Here is a 7,727-nt window from a genome sequence, read left to right as displayed (position 1 = left end):
TGTGTGCAGCACCATGTATGCGTTCAGCCCCAACCCACCCGCATCCAGAGCACGCATCCAGTAAGACAACAGCACCAAGCAGTGGCTGAACAGGATGCCTGCACAACAAGAGGCGTCAGATGGGCAGCGGTCACAACGGGACTCTGGAGGCCGGTTTTGCTGAAACGGCTCGAGACGTGAGGAAAACGGGCGTTCTTTAAGGGAAAATGTTGCACGCGTTGCTTTGTGTGAGGCAAATGACAGTAAATGACCACGAGATTCACGCTGCGAGAAAAAGCGCTGGAGAAATTATGACAAATTTTGCCACAATTTACAAATATTACATCTACTTTCATACCATATTGTAAATGTAATTGTCAGACATGTGAGGAAGTTCAGATAAATACTTACTCAAAAACTCACACATACAGACAATCTATTGTGATTCGAATTAGAATTGTTATTTAGTAACGATTTTATTAATTCTATTATTTGAAATGCTGTTTCTGGAATTGCATTTTTTTAAATTTCACCAACAGAAAAAACGGTCTGATTACTGTTCCTAAGCCTTCCATGTGCAGCCATTAGTAAATAAAACACCAAATGACTCGCCGACTCCAAGTCAGCGCGGCTGAGGGTTCAGTGCAGTGGACGAATGCCAGGGAGGACTGTGCGAGGGCGCGGGTGGGGGAGGCGAGGGGGAGGTGGGGGAGCAGGAGCCGGCTGAGTGGATCTTAGTGGATCTCTCCTCTCTGTGATGTTGGCAGGAGAGAGCCGGCTAATTGGAGGCCCGGCGGTAAAAGCTGTTCATTAATGCCTCTGCCTCTTGGTCCCCCTGCTCAAACACCTTGCCTCATTTATCTCTGTATTTACCCACCCCCCCTCCTTCCCCCCCCTCCGGTCCCCACACAGGACCCCAGAACACAGCGAAGGTTCAACATGGAACAAGGGGAGGAAGAAAGGAGGGAAGGAGAGGTGGGGAGAGGGAGAGGAAGAGAGAAAGGGTAACTTATGCTCACTGGGAATTAACAAAGCACTTAGTAATTAAATCTAAATTGACATTCTTGTAATTAGCCTCTTGATTAGGAGCAATAACACAATTAGCCAACCAGTCTTTGCTAATTGTTAATTAGTATAAGCAAAGTTATTGTGTGTGTGGCAGAGGGAGGCATGTAAAAGAACAAATGTTAATCTGTCTTTCTTTCAACAGCCGCGTCCCCTTTCTTTTTTGCCGCTGCCTCTCTATAGAGCTAGCAGGCAGGTTCACTGCCTTTCTCTTCACTGGAGCTGCGTTCAGAGACCGCAGCCAGTAATTAGCTAAAAGTCTTATCGCCGATATCATCAGCGAGCCGCGCTGGCACATCTCCATGTCTGCCCGCGTTCGCCCAAACGCTCCTCGCCTCCGCCCGCGCCCCGCGACGCGTCATGTGGGGGTATTTGTTCTGAATGAAGATGTGGTGTGGATAAAATACAATCATAAAAGAGGAAACGGAGCCAGGGTGCTGAGGATGAATCTTAAGGAGATGTAATTCATCTAAAAGGTTTTGGTTTATGAGGCAGAGGGAGCAGAACACCTAATACCAGGAGGACAGGAAAATAGATGAACGCACAATAAAGATGTTCTGGGAAGTGGAATTAACACTGGGCACCGATGAAACGTGGGTCATTTTCAATTAACATCGCGGGACAATAAATTTCACTGACACGGTCGTCTTTTAAAAACACAACTTTAAACTGCATAATAGACAGAACGTCCTTTCGGCGCATTCGTCCACTCGTTTGCACGTCCACTCATCGGTAAACACAGAATGTGGCTCCACTGTTCATCTCCAGCACACACAGTGGTATCAGCAGTGTGTGTGTGTGTGTGTGTGTGTGTGTGTGTGTGTGTGTGTGTGTGTGTGTGTGTGCGTGCGTGTGTGTGTGGACAGAAGAATGTACCCAGTTCCAGACGAGCTGGTCTCGTCTCCCAACACAAATATTTGGCAGCAGCATGAGCCGTCTCAGGACGCACCGGAACATGAAATTAGCCGGGGAAAAGGTGGAGGTGCCGGCGGAGCTGGAACGGCCCGCTGAGAGGAGAGGAGCCCCGGGTGCAGCCGGCCGAGGGGGCGGGCGATCGGTGCGACCCCAACTCCGCTGCAGAGAGAGGGCACATTGTGGTTACCTTAAATTAGTACATACTCAGCTCCTAGTAATAAAATTTGGAGATTAAAAAAAAATGTGAGTGTGTATCCATGTGTGCAAGTGTGCAGGTGTTATAGGCTCTGTCTTCCCGTGGTTCCTGCTGTGTCCCACCCACTGGGGCTCTAATTGGATCCTTATTACCAGGCCTGCCTCCGTCCCAGGAATGATGGATTCATACTATGCAGAATTCCATTAATCATTCCTTATTCACAGTCCACTCTGAGGAGAGGGCAAATTCATTTCTCGCCGCGCCGAGCGGCCACTATAATGAATATTCATGAAAGGAAATTTGGGGTCAGGCCTAATAAGGGAGGTAATTTGTAATTTGCGCAGTTCCCGCTCAGGTCTTGTTCGGCAGGTTAACCTATAGAACAGGCAGGCGCTCGCTGAAACACTGCGACGCACACTTAAACATACTGGACATATTTTTAGTGAGGAGCTGCCGGGTGCAGGCGGGACCCCTTGTTTGTAACATGACTCTAGTATCAGTCACATTACGAGGGCTCCGTCCTGGGCACAGGGTCACCAACGCACGTGTGCACCTTAAAGGCATCAGTTAGTTCAAAACAACCCATGTGCAGTTCTTACACGTAAGTATTTAAAAGATTTCAACCAAGCAAAAACACGATTGATTAACAGCTACTTCTACTATTACTACTATTACTACTATTACTACTATTACTACTACTGCTGCTGCTGCTGCTGCTGCTGCTGCTGGGGCCCTACAGCTGGAATAAAACAAAGAATGAATAATGGTACTAATTTTTGCAAAATGGCAGATCCTTTCTGCTCGACCAAATAAGCCCCGTAGACTGTTAAACACTTTGTGAGGACTTCCTTTTAAATAAAACAGCTGCTTTAAGAGAAAAATAACAAGCTCCTTCGCTCTGCTTTCACATCACAGCACTTCACCCCCAAAAGCATTTTACTACTCTTTCTGAAATTATGCCCACCTGGCATCACTTAAAGTCACTTAATTAATAATTTATCAATACATTTGAAGTGATTAAAATTCATGACCAGAAAGTGTTTTTAAAATAGTGCCCTCGCACCCTCAGGGTGTCCAATCAGTGCTCTGCGTTCGTTAGATCAGGAAGGAAGAATTAATTGTACCTGAATGTTTAGTGGGGTCAGGCAGTGGGGCAGGATGCCTACGGTTGTATGGGAGAGAGAGAGTGTGTGTGTGTGTGTGTGTGTGTGTGTGTGTGTGTGTGTGTGTGTGTGTGTGTGTGTGTGTGTGTGTGTGTGTGTGTGTGTGTGTGTGTGTGTGTGTGTGTGTGTGTTGTGTGTGTGTGTGTGTGAGAGAGAAGCCAGTTCTGTGAAGCACAACAAGTGAAGTGTACATACAGTAGCAGTGCAAGTCACATTATATAGTATGCACACACAGACACACACACACACACACACACACGCACACAAACACAAACACACACACACGACTGACAGCTTAGCTTTTCTTCATATAAAACTTTGAATGCATTTTAGAACCAAATAATATAATATAAATATACATAATATAATTTGTGTCATGAAATGATCTATTAAATAAATAACGAAGGTCAAATCAATTAAGCTTTGTTCGCTCCTTAAATAATGATCAAGGTCAAAGACTGAACTGTATTTGTGTGTAGAAATAAAAAATATAATATTATTACCTCAATAATGAACAGTAACATAAAGCGGTACAAATATGTATACTGTATATATGTCAACATTTAAAAAGAAAAATGGGTCTGTAGAATGTCTGTTTTCACCTTTTTTTACTTTTGACGCTTCATTCAGCTGCTGTCCTTTTCTTCCCAGAGCCTCAGACTTTGTCTTTCCTTAAGTTTAGCAGCTGATGCTAAAGATGCAGACCGGGTTCCCAAGTCATGCTGAGCCAAAAACACTGACGGGACCACAGCAGGTCAGACGGGTGAGAAAGGACCGTGCTGGCAAAGAGAGACAAGTGCTATTAGGGCTCTAAATAAGGAACACGGGGCGCTTGGCCACGGAGGTGAGCCGGCCGCTCTGTTTCTCTGTCCTTTCATGTATAATACATATCTCCCTGTTTCACCCCAAGGTTCAGAAGCCCAGGGCCCCAGAGACCAACACAGTCTTTTAAAGATATGTGCTCACTTAATCACTGAAGAAAGGAGCCCCTAGAGCTAGCCTAATATTATAATTAATTAATTCAACCAAAAAGGGGTATTAAATTTCCTTCCTCTTAGGATATCAGCTGAATACATTGACCTTTGTGAAAATCGCCCTCTAATTCGAATCAGGTTTTTGAGCCATTTACAGGCTAAACTTGTTTCTCTTTGGCTTCTCTCGTCTTTCGGTTCGCTCCGTCTGTGCAGACGCCGAGCGTTGAATCCCCGAGCATCCATTTTGTGCCATCACAGATTCACGGATGGCACGTTTTAAACGCTTCGTTACCGCATGTGCAGGCGTGTATACATATGCATGTGTTTATGTATAAGAGCACACGTATGTGGCGTGTGTGGGTCTGTGAGTGCACCAAAAGTACTTGTGAGTGTGAGTGATCCCTAGTTTTATCTCCCTGCTGTAACACACAGAGAAGAACAGAAACTTTTCTTATTACCGGAGAGAGCGGTGGAATAGCAGGCAGCTAAGTCTCTGTCTATCTCTGTCTCACTCTCAGCGGTGTAGCTGACTCCCCAGTGTACTGCAGGTCTTCAGTAACTCTGACTGAAGTTCAGAAGGGTTAGGTAGTATACTCAGGAGGAAGGGGGGAGACAAGGGGAGGGGGGGGGGGGGTTAAGTAGGATTGGAACAGTGGCAGTTTTAAAACAGAACTTTAAATCTCCACCTACGAGAGAGAGCGAGAAAGAGAGAGAGCGAGAGAGAGAGAGAGAGAGAGAGAGAGAGGACAATGGCGTCATGTGGCGTGCCGTTATCTTCAGGTCTCTGAAAGGCGGGAGATGAGAGAATGAGGAAAAAAAAAAAGAAGAAGCTTGAAGAAGGGCATAAATGTGATAACAGCTGTAGGCTGTATAATCTACGCTGCTTTTCAGGGAGGTACGGAAGAAAAAAAGTCAAATCCCGCGACCTTCAGATTGTAAGTTCACCAAAAAAACAGTCCCTCGCACGAGCAAACGAAACGAACGAGAATTCACACGATGGACGGATGAGCGGATGAGCGGATGAACGGATGCACAGAGAGATTGGCAAAACAAGCAAAGCAAAAGAACAAATGGATCTCGGGAAGTCAGGCTAGAACAAATCCTGTGAATCAGACCGTTGATGAGTCAATAATGTTCATGGGTTTTTTTGGTTGTCGAGGATGATGGCGTTGTCCATCACACCAAGGTTCCCTCACCATAGAATCAGAGAGTGGAAGAAGCCCAAAACCGAGACCGCGAGACTCATCGCTCTCATCATCACTCCATCAACCAGCAGGCGAGAGGATGAAGTGGTTAACCTTCAAAATGTGACAACTCCTATGTAAGGCCCATTATTTAGTTTATTAATGATAAGCTCAATTTAGCATCACTGCTCCAACAACGTGCAACGTTTTCATTTTGGATCGTTCAAGACGCCGAGCGCCAGTTGGTCCATTCGTTTCCCAGGCAGCGCGTGGGTTTGGAGACAACGCCGTGTCTTAATTTTACAGAGGTTGCACCGGCTGCTCTTTCTGTTAACGGGTGACATTCACTACAAAAGCAACAACAGATTCATTTTCACTGCGAAGAAACGTCAGTCAGGCCTTATTTGTTCTGCGCCTTAACTGCGCAGCAGTGTTGTGGACCACTACCGCCCCCTACTGGCCACCGAGGCCGAGACATGGGCTCCCCACTAGGGAGATGTTACTAGATGTTACTGTAAGAGCCCAGAATACATGGACTTCATTTTGGTACAAAATTGAATTTCATCCATAAATGCTGGACTTATTTAGAATTCATTTTTCACGATGTTAGATTGTTTTTTAATTATAGACCTGATGTAAAAAAAAAAAACCTTTCTATGTCTGTTTAAAAAAAAAAGGCGCTGGCTGAATTGACTGAATCGTAATATTGTTTTGCAGCAAACATATCTTCAGGTGTACACACACACACACACACACACACACACACACACACACACACACACACACACACACACAATCACTACTTTCATGCGCGTTGAGCTACGTGCCGCATACAGTCCATAGACGCATTCTTCTCTCTTTTCTTATCCTCCACTGCAACTTTTAGAAAAAAAAACCTATACAGACCCAGACCCCCCCCCAACCCAATACTCACCTCATCTCCTCACCTGCGCACACATGAAAAGAGCGATCGGTCCATGCCGGAGCTAATGGCGGGGACATTATTCATCTCTCCAGCCAATTTGAGCTCCTTTTCTTTCAGGAATGGTGGCGCGAGGGGTTGAGAGGAGTCGGCGAGGAGTATTAAATATGTAGAGGAAGACGGACAATGGAGTGACAGACTAAAAAGGGGCAGGGGAGGTGGGAATGAAGAAGGACGGGAGGCGTCTGGCGCTGCGGTCCAGACCAAGTTAGGGAGAAAACGTGAGGAGAGGAGAAGGTTGCGGCTTTGCTCGCGTGTTTGTGGGGTCTCGGCTTGAAACTTTCAGAGTTTGACGCCAGTTTCAACACGTGACCGCATGTAACTTTTAAACACTGAACTGCCACAATGATTTATTCTCATATCTAAAATCAATGTTGTGTCACTGTGCCATCTTCATTAGAGGCTTTTTTATAGCAGGCCATCGGGTCCTACAGGGGCACGTTTGCCTGCAGAGGCCATAAAACGGGGCTCCATTTTCCGTCCGCGTGGTAAAAGCCAGTGCTTTCAGTTTGAATTCCAGTCTGGCTGTCAGGGAGGATGTACAGCGAGTGTCCTGAGCAGGAGAGATCATAAAGCACCCTGTGATTGACGGCATCTTAATGGAGGAGGATGGATCAATAAGTAATATCAGCGGGTTTTAATTCAAGGAAACACACATAAACCTTTACCAACTTCCCAATGTCACTCAGTGTTCATAAAAGTTTTCTCCACATCCTTTTGGACAAAAAGAAATAAATCCATCAAAAAGTGGTCTCAGTTTTATAGCCGTCCCTCCTCCTCTCTTCTTCCCCTCCTTTCATTCCCCCCTCATCTCCATTTTGATGTCTGTCTATTAGCAGAGGGTGAGGCCTTTCCTGCTCTCACATCCAGGGGCTAAATTAGCTCAATCAGCCCCCTTTCACCTCTCTTTCGCGGGCTTCAAGCGGAGTGACACACTGCTCCCCCGGGAGCGAGGAGGGACTCGCGCACGCACGCACGCACGCACGCACGCACGCACGCACGCACGCACGCACGCACGCACGCACGCACGCACGCACGCACGCACGCACGCCGTGCCCAACGGTGGGGGAGAGGACCGCGGACGGAGTCGACCGGCGCGGGGCGGGGCCGGCGGAGGAGCCGCCACACAGGCCCGGACGTCGCACAGGCGCCGGGTGAGCTTTTCTCCAGCACACGCCGCCCCGGGGCCAAACTCCGCACGCCTGCGCCCACATCTCTTAAATTGCACTTTCTTGTTTGATTTGTCTCAACCCTTCCCCTCTCTCCATC

This window comes from Betta splendens, chromosome 5 (assembly GCF_900634795.4).
Source record: "Betta splendens chromosome 5, fBetSpl5.4, whole genome shotgun sequence".
NCBI classification, from domain to species: domain Eukaryota; kingdom Metazoa; phylum Chordata; class Actinopteri; order Anabantiformes; family Osphronemidae; genus Betta; species Betta splendens.
Note: the sequence above shows the minus strand (reverse complement) of the source record.